The 19,454-nt window shown below is 39.6% G+C and overlaps 1 long non-coding RNA gene across 4 annotated transcripts in view; it reads right to left on the minus strand.

The window, feature by feature from the left end:
• Positions 1–8,173, minus strand: part of LOC123331382 — a 158,011-nt gene extending 149,838 nt beyond the window's left edge. For 2 of the 4 annotated variants that reach the window (XR_006548003.2, XR_006548051.2), the window contains exon 1: positions 5,514–6,239. This is a non-coding gene — a long non-coding RNA (uncharacterized LOC123331382). Of the gene's footprint in view, positions 1–5,513; positions 6,240–7,142; positions 7,423–7,703 lie in introns of those variants that run through there. The other 2 variants (XR_006548009.2, XR_006548020.2) reach the window with 2 other exon arrangements.
• Between the last annotated feature and the right edge of the window lie 11,281 nt (positions 8,174–19,454).

The raw sequence follows: 19,454 nt of genomic DNA on the forward strand, positions 1-19,454 counted from the left end.
AAAATTTAAAAGTAAACAAAAAAGAAAAAAATTATGCCAAGGAAACAGGAGCTAACAGGACTGTCCTGGGGAAGTGGGAGTATGTGGCCACCCACAACATAGACAAAATGTTTTGAGAAAGTGGTCCCTCTTCCTTCAATAATCTGACAGAGGAATGGAAAACCTGCTTCTTTGGTGAGTACAGTCTCTCCGTGTGGACCCAGGGTCTCTCAATGTCCTTTCCTGTTTATGCCTCTTCCTGCCCCCAGCTTTGGAGAAGGCCAGACCACTTTCCTACTGGAGGTTTTGTTAGGAGCATTTGGCAACTAAAGCTCTGAGGCACTTTCTTCTCTTACTTCTGTGCAGGTGAAGCCTTTTAAGACATTTTGTTCCTACCTGCCACTCTGACTGCAGGAAAGATGACATCATTCTGTAAGGTGAAGAGAGTCTCAGAAATGAGATGGTTTTGTCCATTTACAGAGGAGAGGGGAAAGGGTGTCCCCGCCAACCCAAACTGGTTTCACAGTATTTTCAAACAGAGATAAGCAAAATGTTTACCAATAGTACACACTGAAACTTCTCAAAGCATTTGACTTTTCCATCCTGACTTCACACCTTTATTCATTCAAAAACACAGAAAAATAATCTGGGAGTGAACTTTGTACTTGGCACCATGACTATAATGTAGAAAAAGGTAATTTCTAATCTTATTATTAGAAATAGCTTCTAAAAATAAAGCCAAAAAAAAAAAAAGAAATAGCTTCTGATGTCAAAGTGAGTCCTGGAATACCAATAAATGGGTAACTCTACTACTGTAAGTTCTAGTTACTTTTATATGTCTTATCTTTCCAACTTGCTTATGATTTTTCCTCCCTTCTCTCTACTTCCAGCTTTCCAAAGTTTCATTCTAAACAAAATGCAATGTCACTTTTATTTTTATTTTAAGTATCTTTTCTGATTTTTAAAGGGATATATACTTATTCAGAAAAACCAAATACCATAGAAATGAAAGAGTGAAAAAGTAAAAGTTCTTTATGATTAAAACTACCACCTTGCCCACTCTCCCCAGAGAAAACCAGTTAACATGTGTATCTTCTTATTAACACATTATTAACATATTTGTGTATAAATAATTACTGAGCATACACACAAATATTTGTTCACTTAAGAGTCTACTAGTAAATTCTATATCGTTCTTTCTATACCGTATGCCATCACTTCTAATGGTGTGAGAAATACTTAAGATATGAAAGCCATTGTGGATTGTGGCAGTTTTATGGATGGAAAAAAACAGGAGAATTGTATATAACTATGCTGAAAAAAAGTATTAGAAAACACACTTTACTTGGAGCAAAATATACAGGTAGGTTGCAGTATTCTCACATAAAATATTATGAAATAAGATTTCTCCAAAACTACCTTCTATTTTCAGAGTGAGGGTAGAGATAACTTTGCATGAATGTGACACTCCATGGTTTGGGGAAGATCTAAAAAATAAATTTAATTGACTCTTTTATTAGAGTGGATGTCACTTCAAGGATCTTTTATTTTTAAAAAACACATCCCCAAAATGACTATTTCCATGGTCTAGATTCAATCACATACACTAAAATGTCATTCTTTTATAGAGAATGTTAACATTTGACTTTTTTCTTTATAATACAATATTGTGAAGGCATTTTTCCATCATGTGTAATTTTAAAGACTTCTCTCTTTTTTGCCAATATTGTGAACTTAGCAAGTATGCACTAATGAATGCACTTAAGTTACTCTTCCTTCCTCTTCAAATCTTAACTATCCATCCAGATTTTTATAGTCCAGTCTTAGGCTTTAAGACCTCCTAGAATTTAAAGAACATTTTCCTTCTGTGCACTGTGATTATTTACCCACCTATCCTAATCATTTACTTTTTCTAGTCATTCATCTGTAATACAGAGATCACATATTTAATTCTACGGTTTTTTTCTTCTAATTCCCCCTGAAATGCACGTGTTTGTGTGAAGCTGATTCTGTTTCTCTCACTGAGAGACAATTTTTCTCCTAAGTTTATGGTGCCATATACCTTGGAACAGCTGACATGATATTTACTTAAAGTTACACAGTAGAGTTTAGAGAAGATTGGAACAGAAAATACTCAAGGAAATCTATTTAGCCTGTTAGCATATCCCTTGGCACCCCACTCCAGTACTCTTGCCTGAAAAATCCCATGGACAGAGGAGCCTGGTGGGCTGCAGTCCATGGGGTCGCTGAGGGTCGGACACGACTGAGCAACTTCACTTTTACTTTTCACTTTCATGCACTGGAGGAGGAAATGGCAACCCACTCCAGTGTTCTTGCCTGGAGAATCCCAGGGATGGGAGAGCCTGGTGGGCTGCCATCTATGGGGTCGCACCGAGTCGGACACGACTGAAGCGACTTAGCAGTAGCAGCAGTAATTTTTCAGTAATGTGCTTTTGGGAAAAAAAAAAAAAAAAATACATTGTATGTCCTTTAATCCCTTCATTCTTGTCATCCGATCTCAAATAATTGACAGTGTGATGCAACACAAAAGCTTGAGGGTCAACGTACTAAAACCTAGGGTAGGTATAGCAGTTCTCAAAGCAGTTCTCAAAGTGTGGGCCACAGAGTCCTAGGGTCCCCAGGTGATTTTCAGGAACTTTCTGAAACACTTTCAGGGGATCCACAGGGTCAAAACTATTTTCATAATAAAACTAAGGCCTTCTTTGTCCATTTCACTGTGTTGACATTTGCACTGAGGGTATAAAGCAACAGTGGATAACACAGCTGCTGCCTCACAATAAACCAAGGCAGTGAGTGGCGTCAGACTGTACCGGTGTCATCGTATTCTTCACCAACGTGCATTTGCAAAAACAAGCCTCTTCCACTTAAGAATGTCCTTGATGAAGCAATACTCTTAATCTTACTAAATGTCAGCTCTTGGGTATACTTTTTAATACTCTATGTGCTGAAATGGGAAGCACTCATAAGGCTCTTCTGTTGCATATCTAATGCAATGACTGTCTTGAGAAAAAGCGCTCTTACAGTTAAGTTGCAACTGAAACTAGCTGCTTCTTTCTGAAACACCATATGCACTGGAAAGAATGCCTGACAGACAAACAGTGGTTCTATAGACTTGAGTACTTTATAAAATCTTTTCTCAGAAATGAAGTAAGCCAGTTGATTAGAGGAAAATGGACTGCATTTGTTTCTAATGATAACATTGCAGCCTTCCAGCAAAAAAATGGGAATTATGGAAAATATGTCCATCACAATGACCTTGATCTTAAAGACTTTTCTGATGAGACCAGTGTTGATATTCATGAATGTGGCTTTTTCATGTTTTAGAATGAAATATACATTTTAGAGATCCAAATAACTCAGTACGCCAATATTTTCAACAAATGACCAGGACCTAATGCTACAAAATCAAGTATGGATAAAAGGTCTATTCAAAAGGTAATGTAGACCAATGGATTTTATTTTAATTTAATTTAATTTTACTACAACAGATTATTAAGCATCCATTGATATGATGTTAGAGCCCATTTTGTAATTAATCTTTAAGAAATTATCCCTTGTCAAATTTTGAAATAGTATCAAAGCAGAACAGCCACAACTATCTAAAAAGACTGTTAAAATTCTCCTTTTTTCCACCTCCAGGTTGTGGACAGCTGGATTTTCTTCATATACTTCAATCAAAAGAACATATGGCAACAGATTGAATATATATGTGACAATTCAGTTGTCTTCTATTAAGCCCAACATCCAGAAGATTTGCAAAAATAACATGATGGGGCTCCACTCACTGCTTTTCTTTCTGGAAAGCATCATTTTTTTACGTAAAGTAAATGTTATTTATATTAGCATAGAGAATATTTATTGTTTTTAAATATGTTAATAAAATATTTTTCAATTGGTTTTAAGTTAATAAGTATTGATAGGTGTATCAGTTCAGTTCAGTTCAGTCGCTCAGCCATGTCCGACTCTTTGTGACCCCATGAATTGCAGCACTCCAGGCCTCCCTGTCCATCACCAACTCCCAGAGTTCACCCAGACTCATGTCCATCGAGTCAGTGATGCCATCCAGCCATCTCATCCTCTGTCGTCCCCTTCTCCTCCTGCCCCCAATCCCTCCCAGCATCAGAGTCTTTTCCAATGAGTCAACTCTTCGCACGAGGTGGCCAAAGTACTGGAGTTTCAGCTTTAGCATCATTCCTTCCAAAGAAATCCCAGGGCTGATCTCCTTCAGAATGGACTGGTTGGATCTCCTTGCAGTCCAAGGGACTCTCAAGAGTCTTCTCCAACACCACAGTTCAAAAGCATCAATTCTTCGGCACTCAGTCCAACTCTCACATCCATACATGACCACTGGAAAAACCATAGCCTTGACTAGCCAGACCTTTGTTGGCAAAGTAATGTCTCTGCTTTTCAATATGCTATCTAGGTTGGTCATAACCAAGGAGTAATGCCATGTATAAAACAAAAGTTGCTCAATCACTTTTAAGAGCATAAAGTCCTGATCAAAAAATATTGAGTTTCTAGGGAAAGCTCTATAAAAGAAAAAAAAGTGAGCAATTTCATTGATCAATGCAGGAACTAGAGGACAGAAATCAAACCAATTTTTACTATATCTCTATAATATTTAATCTAGATTAGGTTCTTTCCATTTCAAACAACCATCTCAAGGGAGGACCACATCAGCATGACTACCAGCCATTTAAGTTCTGACAACCATCTCAACTAACAATGTTTCTGTGGATTTCCTGGTTCAAATGTCTGTGAGATCAAGATTGCTTGTCTCATCTGACAGTTACCATCTCTGTGAAGATTCCTCCATCTGAAAGCCCCCCAAGAGTCACTGGTCAGCCTCTGGATACCAACTGGTTCAATCAACAACCACTCTAGAAGAAAGAACCTCCCAACACTGATTTGGGGGACAGAGGACCCTGAGTGAGGCCAGTTGAGGAAAATACAGTGACATGTTTGAAAACTCTATCCCATCACCTACTGCAGCAGAGACAGAACAAGTTACTGGGACAGAGACCAGCCTCATAGAATTATCCCTCAGGCCAAGTCTCAACTTCAGTCTTCAAGATTGAAGGCGGGAGGAGAAGGGGACAACAGAGGATGAGATGGTTGGATGGTATCACCGATGCAATGGACATGAGTTTGAGTAGGCTCCAGGAGTTGATGATGGATGGGGAAGCCTGGCGTGCTGCAGTCCATGGGGTCACAAAGAATCTGACAGGACTGAGTGACTGAACTGAACTGAAGTCTCAACTTGCATTCAGATCCCTTGCAATGAACTCCTGCTTTGGCATCCGTTTTTCAGTCTTTGATGTGTGAGAGGTCCTCACCTACTACTTGCCACCCCAGAAACCACCAGCCTGGCCATTTGTTAACCCTAAACTGATAACCTTCCTCTACTTTGAATGGCACTAGTCCTCATCTTTCTGTAGAAAGAGGCCAGTTGTTGGCATTCTTCCCCATGTTACATCTAGAAGAATGAAGAAACACTGGGAGTCCCAACTCACCACAACTAGAAGATGATGAGGCTGTGCACAGTCTTCCTTGCAGCTCCTGTCTTTCAGAAGCCTCTTGATTTTCAGCCTCCTTCTCCCTCTTTCTCTGCTGTCTTCTTAAAAATAACCTGGACTCTCCCTGGGGGATGCTGAAGACAAGACACATACATGGATCTGTTGATAAATCAATATTGTCCAAAAAAAAAAAAAAATGTTGTTTAGCAAGACTGTTTCCCTTTTTCAGGAAAAAAGAAAAAATCTTATTGTATCCAAACTATTTCCAAGAGCTTTAGAGGCACCAGTGACCATCAGCACAGAGAAAGCTATAGTCACAGCAAAACTTTTCGACTGTTCTATAATTGACACGGCACAGTGGTTGTGAACAGAGGATTGGAGTCTTTGACCTTTAAGGGTTTCCTTCCCTTTCATTCACTTCTTTCTTGAAACATAAAATTGCTTCCATCTGATGCTAAGGCTAACCAAGGCACAAGCAGAAAAAAATCAAATAAAGGTCTTTTGAGGACTTAAAAAATGACACCCAGGCTTTCCAACTGCACTTCAGAGTAATCATTAGCCTTGTTGTGACAATTCCCCATACTTTCTTCTCGCTCTGTAGCAGACACAGCTGTGTCAAGTATAAATCCATCCTCAGTTTTTGCAATACTGTCCAGGTGAAGGGCATCTCGTCCCCTAATCAGCATCCAGCCCACTGCCTGGCATGTGGTAGATATTAATACAATACCTGTGTGTGGAATGTAAGAGTTCAATGTATTACTCATTCTGATGAAAACAGATTTCAGTTTCGTAAAAGAAACATTGAAGCTGAAAGAAAAAATTATAAAGAAGAGAAGGTGAAAGAGTACTAAAGAAGTTTTTTGTTTGTTTGTATAAAGCAGATCTCAAAACGACATGAAACTATCCATTTTTAATTTAAAAAAATCAATCTGCTAGAGCTGAGCACTGCTCCTTGGGCAGGTTAGATTTGTGTGTGTATCTTATTTCCTCGGCTAGAACATCAACTTCTCTAAGGCAAGAACTGTTTCAAACCACATAAAAACCATATGTCCTAGATTTTCTAGGGCTGTCCATATTTCATATAACCACAATCTTTTTTCATAAAGTCAATAAACTTGATACATAACCAAGTGTTATTTAATTTTTATATTTCTTGGGCCTTTAGTTTAACTGAAAAAAAATTTAAATATCTTCAGATTGTGCATTTATCACTTTATCCCCTTTTTCTCTTCCAGAGTAATTAGCACAGAAACCAGCATAAAACAGAAGCTTACCATGTTTATTGATTACTTAACTAATCAATTAGTGGATTCATTTGTAATAAAGTGACTTCCCTAAAAACTCATTCCTGTCATGGAAAACAGAAATTCACATTTCCTTCAAGTTATCTTTAAGGAAGATAATACTGTAAAGGTTATCCAAGATAACACAGTAAAAATTATTAGAGCCAAGAAGAAAAGCTCTGAACTGAGAATTTGAAAGAATTTCTTATGTGCCCTTCTCCCCACCTGCCATTAAAAAAAAAAAAAAAACTTACTTATTTTCCTATATCTAATAAAAAGTTTATTCCCAAAGGGCACAGAGTAGAGCAAAAGGTGATTATAAAACTGGCCAAAGGATTCTTACCATTGTTTGCAAAATGATAGCAAGGAAGAAAGAGGGAAGGAAGGAAGGACTGAAAGGGAGGGAAGGAGGGGAAACAGGTAGATTTATACTCTAAAATAGTATTCAATGTTCCTCCATGCAATAATTTCCAAATTTCCACCAAAATATCTATGAAGACACAGAAAATAATAAAACTTCTGAATATCAAATAACAAGCCTGACAATCAATCTATTGCCACTACGGGAGGGCTTTTCACTGTCTAGGAAGCTGATATGTTACATCTGACTCTGGCAACCTCCATAGCTCTCTTCCTCGTCAGAGGAACCCACTCTGGAGCTGAATTGAGCAACACTGTAGCCACTTTTACATGTGATATTTAACGTTAACAAAATTAAATAAAATTTAAAGGTAAATTCCTTAGTATCCAATAGTCCCTGTGGCTAGTGGCTGCCATACCGAATGGCTCAGCTCTAGAACATCCCCATCATTACTTAAGGTCCTATTGGTCAGGAACACCTTCAATTCAGCATCTAGCAGGTCTGTTTCTTTATTGTGATCACTTCCTTTTATTATCAACTCACTATGCAAAACTTTTTCTTGGATCTCATTCCTGGTCTCCATTGATTCCCTGGAGCCAGATACTTCCCATCTTCCTCTGCTCCTTCATCAGCTCCTATCGAGGAAATTAGCTCCAATTTCCCCTGTGATCATGGCCTGCCCATTCCCAGCAGAGCCCAGAATGTCCCTGCCACCACTGTCTGCTCATTACTTCCTGAGTGGAGAATGGCTAGACAGCCATTCATGAAGGACTCTGGGTTTGAGTCGTCCACTGAATCCTGCCTCCATGGCCTGCCCTGGCCAGGTTTCTGCCCCTGTACTGTCAAGAAACACATGCTTTAAAGCTTTGATATGGAGCTTCCCATCCACAGGGGGAAGCTAGAACTAAGAGTGTGCAATCCCGGAGTAGAAGCTCCAAGAAACTTGCTATTAAACATGATAATTAGATATATCAGAAGGACCTCTAGAATCCATAAGCCAATAATAAATAACATCTGAGAAAAAAAATACATAGTACTTAGATGCAAAGGGCGGAGAAGGCAATGGCACCCCACTCCAGTACTCTTGCCTGGAAAATCCCATGGATGGAGGAGCATGGTAGGCTGTAGTCCATGGGGTCGCTAAGAGTTGGACACAACTGAGCAACTTCCCTTTCACTTTTCACTTTCATGCATTGGAGAAGGAAATGGCAACCCACTCCAGTGTTCTTGCCTGGAGAATCCCAGGGAAGGAGGAGCCTGGTGGGCTGCCGTCTATGGGGTCGCACAGAGTTGGACACGACTGAAGTGACTTAGCAGCAGCAGCAGCAGATGCAAAGGGATCATCACATATTAAGAAAACTTAATGAGAAAAAGAGACCCACATGCAGATATTTCATATTTATTGGTTAATGGGAAAAATATGTCAAGTATCAAGTTTTTTTTTTTAGAGGAAAGATTATCTGAAAAGAAATAAAAATCAAATTGGCCTCAGACTTTTATGAAATAAATACAAGATTTCAACAGAGCAATGTTAACATGATTCTAGCAAGAAAACGTTTTAGTCTAAGGAATTTTTCCCTAGCTAAGTTATTATTCATGAGTAAAGAAAATGAAAAGGCATAAAATAAACTACCAATGTTACTGTTTTAAAATAAGTTTAAATAATTAATGGTTATAAAGCTTGTTTGGAAATGAACATTGTCAATAATGTATATATTTGTATATACAGTGTAAATGCATACATTATATTTATATAAATATATTATATGTATTAATATAACTTTATATATTGTATCCAAAATATAATGAAAATAATGATAAAATAAAGTAGACCAAATCCTATGTTATAAAAATAAATTCTACGTTTCGCTTGAGAAAATGAAGGTAGTATAATCTTGTCTTTAGTCTCAAAATATAACATTTTATGATATATTGACCAATTAAAAAATATACAGCAATGTCTCCTTTGAAAAAATTAAATGGTTTATTATGTAGATATATGCCACAAACAAAAATAAAGCAGTACCACCTTAATATTTAAAGGGCTAAAGAAAATTAAGAAAAAAATATTCAATCGCATTCTAAACCAAGGAAACATACATTTTTAAATACTATGTTTCATTTATCAAATAACCAATTTAAAAATAATAATTATACTTCCATGGGGGGGTGTGGCTAGCTCATAAACTTTGTCTAATAGACATGTACTGGTACAATTCTTCCAGAAAGCAATTTGGAAAATCATATTAAGAACCCTTTAAAATATTCATACACTTTGCCTGATAATTCAATTCCACCTCTAGGACCCTATTCAAATACTGGAAAAGACTGAATCCCAGAGATGTTAGCTGCAAATAAGAGAGAGACAAGAAAAGAAACATTTCTAACAGAAAAAGAGATTAATTAATATAATATAGCAGAAGGCTTCCCTGGTGGCTTAGATGGTAAAGAATCTGCCGGCAATGTAGGAGACCTGGGTTTGATCCCTGGGTCGGGAAGGTGCCCTAGAGAAGAGCATGGCAACCCATTCTAGTATTCTTGCCCAGAGAATCCCATGGACAGAGGAACCTGGGCAGCTATAGTTCATGGGGTCACCAAGAGTTGGACACAACTGACCAACTAACACTTTCTTAAACAAAATACTGTATTTCACATCTAGTAAAAACACAGTTTTTCAAGAATTTAAAAAGAAATGAGAAATTTCTCGCTGTACAATGTGTAAGTTAAAAACAAGCAGGATATAAAAAGCAGGAGACACACAAAATATGTATACTTTTTTAAATATTAATAACGGTTATCTGTAGAAATGAGTTTCATAGTTGATTTGACTTTAAGCATTTCTGTATTACTCATATGTTCTACAATGCGTCCACTTTGCTTTTAAAATCAGGAAAAATGTACATGCTATTTATCCGATGTAAAACTAAAACTATGGATTCCGCATACAAATGGCAGCAGCCTGGCCGAATCCATGTGAAATTCATTACCCCTGTGTGACAGCTAATTTTTCATCAAGCCCACTTGTGAATAAGCCTCCATGACTTCCTTCATTACGTTCCACACAGCTTAGCACTTGGTAATACGCTGTCTTGCGTGCTGCGTGTGGTTCTTTACTACTAGCGCCTATGTGTTCGCGTTCTGAATCTGGTAAACATTTATGAAGCACTAGTTCTGTTCCAGGCTCTGTGATCTGCTCCTGTGTTAGTTTGTTTTTTATGCAGTTAGCACAACAACTCTAAACTATTCTTAGTTTTAGCCCATTTTTAAGGATGTAAAAAAGGTTAAGTGACTCAAACTCAAGAGTGGCAGAACTGAAACTTAATCTTGGGTCTTCTATTCCCAGCACGACATGGTTGTTCCACTAAATGGCTTTTGCACTCCAAGAGGATATGCGTTACATCTTTTGCTTTTTCTTCTCACCTAAGCTGGCCAGAACACTTCGCACATACTTGTGGGTTATTTAATTTCCTGACAGAGTTGACCAGATGGCAATAGTGCCACAATGCTCGACTTTCCCATCTGTGTCTAACACTGTGTGAGGTTTATCTAATTCTGGATTTGTGTTGGCTTGCTTACACACCTGTTCAGAGGTTTATCCCGAACATTTGCTTATGTGCTGAATGTTATGGCAGATGCAGATGGAAGCGTGGCATGATAGAGGAAAGCACAGGGCAGGCGTGACGGTATCAGGGAAACTTACAAACGGGGGTGGGTGTGTGTGTGTGTAAGACCAGTCATATGGTCCTCCAAGTTGTCAGCAACATGGGGAGAGGTTAGCTGGAGGCCAGGACACATCATGTGTGTTGCTCTCTGTTCCCCTGAAACCCCACCATCTTTTACAGGACAAGCAAAAAGGCAGCCTTGCAAACGTAGAAACAATCTGAGTTCACGTGCCAGTCATGCGTGGAAATTGCATGTCTTTGCTCAGGTCACCTGGAAGCCTTGAGAGGAGATGAAACTTTGTGCAGCCCCACTGGATGAAGATAGACAGAAGGTTGGGCCACTGGGCCCATCTAGAGGTTTGCCAGACTCTGCCTAACCAAGTCCCTAGCATCACCGAGAGAATAATGCTCTCGCTGGAGAAGGTAGAAGACAATGTTTTAGGTGATGGGAAATAATTCAGTCATTCTGTTCATCCACTGGATTAACTGGGGTCCCCTCCAATGTGCTTCAACACACACACACACACCCCTATCACAGCTCCACGAGTATCTGCCTTTATGTCACCCCTCTTTCAAGAAAACAATTCTTCCTTAACTTCTTTTTGCCACCGATAAATCCTCAGCACCCAACTCAGGCAAATAATAGATAATCAATAAATACTTATTAATTAGAAAGGCTCAGGTGGTAAAGAATCTGCCTGCAATGCGGGAGACCAGGGTTTGATCCCTGGGTCGGGAAGATCCCCTGGAGAAGGGAATGGCAACCCACTCCAGTATTCTTGCCTGGAGAATCCCATGGACAGAGGAGTCTGTTGGGCTACAGTCCATAGGATCACAAAGACTCAGACATGACTGAGCAACAAACACACACATGTAAACGAATGGATCCCTTCCAGCTCTTGTATTCATACCTCAATCAAATACTCTGGTGAGGGACTGCCCTGGTGGTCCAGTGGCTAGGACTCCATGCTCCCAATGCAGGGGGCCTGGGTTTGATCCCTGGTCAGGGAAGTGGATCCCACATGCTATAATACTAAGAGTTTGCATGTTGCAACTAAAGATTCTAGGTGCCACCACTAAGACCTGGCACAGCCAAATAAATATATACATATTTTTTTGAAGACCATTTTAATAAATGTTCTGGTGAAACAAAGTTTCTGGTGGCTGTAAGCAGCCTCCAAGGCAATTTAATAAAATAGCACTTGGGCAGCTATGTCTCCAATCCTATTTGCCTGCCTGCACGTTCCATGCTACTCCAAGTTCTCCTCAACTGAAGGTTCATCCAGTCCCAGGGGTCCAGAGAAACCGAATCTGAACATGGGAGTCAACCCTACAGATCTACCTACTTTGCGCTCTAAGTCCTTATAGCTTCTGATCACATGTCAGAAGCCCCATGGGACTGAAGTTATTTCTTCTATCTGTCTTCTGATGGGTGAGACTAAGAAGCTTGTGCAAACTTCTTGATGGGAGGGACTGGCTGTGGGGGAAAACTGGGTCTTGCTCTGGTGGGTAGGGCCCTGCTTAGAACATCTTTAATCCAATTTTCTGCTGACAGTGGAGCTGTGCTCCCTCCCTGTAGTCTGGATGTGACTGCTCAGTTCTGGAGTCTGCATTCCCTATGGTAGGGCTATAGGCTCTATAGCAGGACTAATGGTGACCTCTTCCAAGGAAACCTATGCCAACATGCTGTGCCTCCCAGGATGCTGCTGCCAGTCAGTGCCCCTGTGCTTCAGTCCATGGGGTCAGAAGGAGTCAGACACGACTTAGCAACTGAAAATCATCAGTAGCCCCAGGCAAGGGTTGAGGAGAGGATTCAGAAGCTCTATCTTAACCTGAACCAAGACGGGCTCATATCACTGTTGGGTGGAGCAGAGAAGTAAACCAAGTCAAGGCCCCAACCAGGAATGCTGAAGAAGCTGAAGCTGAACGGTTCTATGCAGACCTACAAGACCTTCTAGAACTAAAACCCAAAAAAGATGTCCTTTTCATCATAGGGGACTGGAATGCAAAAGTAGGAAGTTAAGAGATACCTGGAGTAACAGGCAAATTTGGCCTTGGAGTACATAATGAAGCTAACAGAGTTTTTTCAAGAGCACCCACTGGTCATAGCAAACATGCTCTTCCAACAACACAAGAGAAGACTCTACACATTGACATCATCAGATTCAATACCGAAACCAGATTGATTAGATTCTTTGCAGCCAAAGATGGAGAAACTCTATACAGTCAGCAAAAATAAGACCGGGAGCTGACTGTGGCTCTGATCATGAACTTCTTATTGCCAAATCCAGATTTAAATTGAAGAAAATAGGGAAAACCACTAGACCATTCAGATATGATCTAAATCAATCCCTTATGATACAGTGGAAGGCACAAAAGATTCAAGGGACTAAATCTGATAGACAGATTGCCTGAAGAACTATGGGTGGAGGTTCGTGACATTGTACAGGAGGCAGTGATCAAGACCATCCCCAAGAAAAAGAAATGCAAAAAGGCAAAATGGTTGTCTGAGGAGGCCTTACAAATAGCTGAGAAAAGAAGAGAAGCTAAAGGCAAAGGAGAAAAGGAAAGACATATCCTATCCATCTGAATGCAGAGTTCCAAAGAATAGCAAGGAAAAATAAGAAAGACTTCCTCAGTGATCAATGCAAAGAAATAGAGGAAAACAACAGAATGGAAAGACTAGAGATCTCTTCAAGAAAATTAGAGATACCAAGGGAATATTTCATGCAAAGATGACAACAATAAAGGATAGAAACGGTATGCACCTAATAGAAGGAGAAGAAATTAAGAAGAGGTGGCAAGAATACACAGAAGAACTGTACAAAAAAAGATCTTCATGACCAAGATAACCACGATGGTGTGATCACTCACCTATAGTCAGACATCCTGGAGTGTGAAGTCAAGCGGGACTTATGAAGCACCACTGGAAACAAAGCTAGTGGAGGTGATGGAATTCCAGCTGAGCTATTTCAAATCCTGAAAGATGATGCTGTGAAAGTGCTGCACTCAATTTGCCAGCAAATTTGGAAAACTCAGCAGTGGCCACAGGACTGGAAAAAGTCAGTTTTCATTCCAATCCCAAAGAAAGAGAATGCCAAAGAATGCTCAAACTACTGCACCATTGCACTCATCTCACATGCTAGCAAAGCAATGCTCAAAATTGTCTAAGCAAGGCTTCAACAGTACATGAACCGAGAGCTTCCAGATGCTCAAGCTGGATTTAGAAAAGGCAGAGGAACCAGAGATCAAATTGCTGACATCTGTTGGATCATCAAAAAAGCAAGAGAGTTCCAGAAAAACATCTACTTCTGCTTTATTGACTACGCCAAAGCCTTTGACTGTATGGATCACCACAAACTGTGGAAAATTCTGAAAGAGATGGGAATACCAGACCACCTTACCTGCCTCCTGAGAAATCTGTATGCAGGTCAAGAAGCAACAGCTAGAACTGGACATGAAACAATAGACTGGTTCCAAATAGGCAAAGGAGTACGTCAAGTTTGTATACTGTCACCCTGCTTATTTAACTTATATGCAGAGTACATCATGTGAAATGCTGGGCTGGATGAGGCATAAGCTGGAATCAAGATTTCTGGGAGAAATACCAATAACCTCAGATATGCAGATGACACCACCCTTATGGCAGAAAGCAAAGAAGAACTAAAGAGCCTTTTGATGAAAGTGAAAGAGGAGAGTGAAAAAGCTGGCTTAAAGCTCAACACTCAGAAAACTAAGATCATGGCATCTGGTCCCATCACTTCATGGCAAATAGATGGGGAAACAAGGGAAACAGTGACAGACTTTCATTTTGGGGGCTCCAAAATTACTGCAGATGGTGACTGCAGCTATAAAATTAAAAGATGCTTGCTCCTTGGAAGAAAAGTTACGACCAACTTACACAGCCTATTAAAAAGCAGAGACATTACTTTGCCAAAAAAGGTCTGTCTAGTCAATGCTATGGTTTTTTCAGTAGTCATGTATGGATGTGAGAGTTGGACCATAAAGGAAACTGAGTGCCAAAGAATTGATGCTTTTGAACTGTGGTGTTGGAGAAGACTCTTGAGAGTCCCTTGGACTGCAAGGAGATCCAACCAGTCCATCCTAAAGGAAATCAGTCCTGAAAATTCACTGGAAGGACTGACACTGAAGCTGAAACTCCAATACTTTGGCCACCTGATGCGAAGAACTGACTCATTTGAAAAGACACTGATGCTGGGCAAGATTGAAGGTGGGAAGAGAAGGGCATGACAGAGGATGAGATGGTTGGATGGCATCACCAACTTGATTGATATGAGTTTGAGCAAGCTCTGGGAGTTGGTGATGGACATGCAAGCCTGGTGTGCTGCAGTCCATGGGATTGCAAAGAGTTGGACACAACTGAGTGACTGAACTGAACTGACTCATACAAGTAGTAGAGATCTCAACTAACAATAGTCACTTCTTTTGGGCATGAAATAGAGACAGACAGCAAACCCAGAGACCCGGGGGAAAGTGGGTGGCAGCAGGATTTGGGAGAGAAGCTGAGCACTGGGACCTAAAAGCTCTCTCCTGACAACTGTGAGGCTCCTCTATGTATCTGATGTCAAGCTGCAACGGAAAAAAGACACAGGGAGACTTTTTTGGAGTAAAGAAACACCAACAGCCCCGATAAGAAATTTGACTATTAAACTGACTGAAGACTTTAAAGACAAGTTTATTTTTTTTTTCTTCAAGTAGAGGAAATAAGGGTTTTGGTAGCTTTTCCCCACCATCCTCAACTGTAGACAAATGAAAGATATTACCCTTAGTGCACATCTGAGTCACAATATAAAAAAATGAACTCTGCCTAATTTCCATGGTGTCCAGTTCTACCACCTGTACTGTTTATGGTTCTCTGTATTAGTTCCAAACATATCCTTCACTTCCAATCAGAAGTAATTTCTATTTCACAACTGTGAATTATTGAAATTGGAAAGATGAGACCATGAGAATAGTAAAACTGAAGACCTTGAATATCGGATTCATCATGAAATTGGAAGTCTTCCCCATTTCAAAAAGAATTTTGGCATCTTTCTTGTAACTGACAAGCCTAATTCATAGCCATGTTATTATTCCCATTCTTTCTTTACTAAACCAGAAAACTTTTTCCAAAAGCACCCTTTCTTACTTTCCTTCTTACTCTGTGCCTATGTTTTATATGTTTTAGAAGCAGTGCTTTAAAGACTGATTATAATTTTGGAAATCTCCAGCATTTTAGAAAAGGAAGATTTTCAGTGGGTGAGCTGACATTGCTCAAACTCTGTAACATAGAAACTTATCAACTAGCCTAAACTTAAGGCCAAAATGTATGACTGTCTTGGCAGCAAATGACAATTTCCTTTTGACTAGAAATGGATTAAACTTTCCTCTCTAAAAAGTAGGCTCACAATGATGGCACTGTGTTCAGAGTCAGGCCTGTGCAGGTGTGACTTGGCAGGACTTGGGAAGCATAATAAGAGGAGATATTGTTATAATTGGAGTCATTTCATTCAGATTGTCCACAATGAGTTTCTAATCTACTCAAGCAATAAAGATTGAATAAACCACATGAAATATTCTCAGGAGGCACTGATTCCTATAAAAAAATACTGTGCTTCCGAAGCTCATAAGTTATCCCACGGTTAATTTTCTTCATTCTGCTGTCTCGGTTTAGTCCTACCTTGGGACTTGGATTTCTTCTCAACTAGACTTAATTTTATGCTCTGACAATTCCCCCCGAAATGTGCTTCCAATGTAGCTAGGGTCATACACATGCATTTCAAGTCATGCTGCCTAAATATTTCCCTCGACGAAGCATCAACTTTGTCACAATTTCCTTCCTTTTGTAGCATTTACCCTTGGGATAATCTGGTGTCAAACAATCTTGGCGAAAGCAAGATAGATTCTATTGGGTGTGACGTGTCTACACAAAGATGAATGTCTGGAGAATATATGAAAACATTCGCCGAAAGCTATTAACTCTGACTCAGGCCAGTCTTAGCTAATAGTTTACATAACAGGGATCAGCAAACTATTGGCCATGGGCTAAATTTGGTCTGCTGTCTGTTTTTGTAAATAAAGTTTTATTGGTATGCAGCTACTCTCATTTGTTTTCATTTTCATAGTGTCTATTTCTGCAACATAGTGTCTATTTCTACAATGGCAGCATTGAGTAAGTGACTGTATGCCCTGCAAAGTCTAAACTATTTAGCAACTGGCCTGTTTAAAAAATGTTTACTCATTTAGCTGCACTGGGTCTTAGTTGTAACATGCAAGATAATTTAGTTGCAGCATGCAAGCTCTTAGTTCTGGCATGTGGGATCTAGTTCCCAGATCAGGGATTGAACCTGGGCCCCCTGCATTGGGAGCACCCAGGAAGTCCCGATAGAAAAAGTTTGCCAACCTATGATCTAGAACCTGGATAGTAGACCCACCACAACTGGCCTGTACCCTTCCCTCCTGATGTAACTAATCACTCAAGGCCTTTTTCCTGCTGAAATTGATGTGACCTCAGGATCCTTCTCAATAGAGATGGACACCAATATCCACTCCAAGCTGCCACCCTTGGCTTGGAATAAATAAATTCTTAGGGTCATTAGGACAACAGAAAGGAAATGTCATTCCTAACAAACTACATACCTGAAAATTAAATTCAGGTTTTTCTCAAACTGTCCATTTTTTCCAGATTTCTATTAAGTTAGGTGCACTATCTACACATCTGAGTTTCTAAACTAGATCCCTGGGCTGGTAGAAATCACAAGGGATCATTTGGCTTTCCCCTTCTGTCTTTGAGATTCCCTAGAACTTGGTAACCATACTATCAATAATGGTACTGAGCCGTTTCCAAGAACTTCAAGAATTTTTTTCAATTATTAGGAAAAGAAAAAGCCACCTTCCATAGCAACCTTAGACTGTCTAATGAATCTATTTACTTTTGCTCTTTTTCTTAAAACTTCAAACCAATTTCATCTTTCTCTGTCATTGTAGTAAGGTCATATCATCCTCAATACTTTCCCTCTTAATCAACTGCCTTGCCATAAAGCTTTTTTGTTTTTTAAGAATCAGGCTGACAAGAAAGCTTGCACACTGGTGCTTCCCAGCCAAGGAAAGAGAATATAATTGCGTTCATCCCTACCCACCTTACCCACCCCCCACTTTCCCTAAGCATATGCCCAGAAAAGCTACAGGGAGCAATAATTTATCACCAGGTCTAAAAATGAAGATTCTTCAGCAGTTACTTTACTCTGCTCTAACTAAATGAGAAAACACTTAACAAAAGCACTTATAAGTGCCATGGAATACCCATGATACAGGAGGAATTATTTATCCTCCACTTAAGGACCACATAATGAGATATTATTAATAAATGAAAATTGATCTTCCTTGGAAACTACAAAGCTCAAATCTCTTTCCTACCAATCATGAGGTCTCTTTCTCTCTCCAGCCCACAAAGAGAAAGCAATTTCACTTTAGATGGCCCCAAGACGTAAATCAAAGGTTTTATGGCCCAGCTGCTGGGTTCTCTGGTGATGCACTAGGCTGGTATCAAATTATAAATATCGAATCAGTAAGCATTGAAGGTTATTAAAAGGTCCTCACAGTTCCCAGCATATCTGAACAGTAAAATAATCACTGGGGGATAGATGTTGCTTCGTGAAATTTATTTTCACAAAAGTAATGTCAATGATAGTTCTTAGCACAAGTTATTCTTATTCTTCATATTCTTAATGTCTTTAGTCTTTAATCAGCCCTTCCAAACTTCAAGTTTCACAATGTAAGATGTATTCCCAACATGTAGGAAATGGCTAATGCTCTGCTTTGAGATGTTTAAACTGAAAGCAGGATGGAAAATAGGACTTTTTTGAAATACCTCTTTCCAAAGGGGTCTCCTAAAACTCAGTCACCAAATAGTCACCCTTTTGTAATTAAGATTTCAACTTGAAGATATTTTTCATTTTCCTCAAGAGGAGGGGAACAGAAAAGGCAAGGAATTCCCTATATCCATGCAAAAATGCTCTTAAAATAGCTGTGAGCCTTTTTTACATTTTATCAAATGACTCATACACCAGACATCCTGCACCTAAAAAAATCCTGCCATGATCAGAGGACAGTGGTGCCCTAAGGTGCACAAAGGGTTGAGCAGCATTAATATAGGAAACCAGAGACATGAAAGAAGGAAAAACTCAGATCTAAGAGTGAAATTGATGGATTGTCCAGCATGAAGGTTAAATGACTTGTTAAAGGTCACAGAAAAGGCTACAAAGCAGGGACCTTATGAGAATATTCTAGGCATTTGTCTTCACTCTCTGGATTCTTCTATAGGGTGTCAATTCTGTCTCCACCTTCTGGTAACTGATGATGGTCACAGCAAACACCAGCAATGAAGATGAAGGCTAAATCTACCTGCTGCCATTGTCCACCTTCTTAACTTCCACTGTTAGCCCCAGCCTCTGTCAGAAGCATCTCTCCTTGGTGACACAACAGTTCCTTGCTCCAAGTCTCCTGACAGACTGGATGCAGGATTTAAAAAAAAAGATCAAAGTCAAGCATGACTTCGACGTTTTGGGTTTGACCAATGCCAGTATGTTGACTTTGACAGAAATGATGGACAGCATGCAGAGCAGGTTTGGGG

Source organism: Bubalus bubalis, chromosome 1 (genome assembly GCF_019923935.1).
Source record: "Bubalus bubalis isolate 160015118507 breed Murrah chromosome 1, NDDB_SH_1, whole genome shotgun sequence".
NCBI lineage: Eukaryota > Metazoa > Chordata > Mammalia > Artiodactyla > Bovidae > Bubalus > Bubalus bubalis.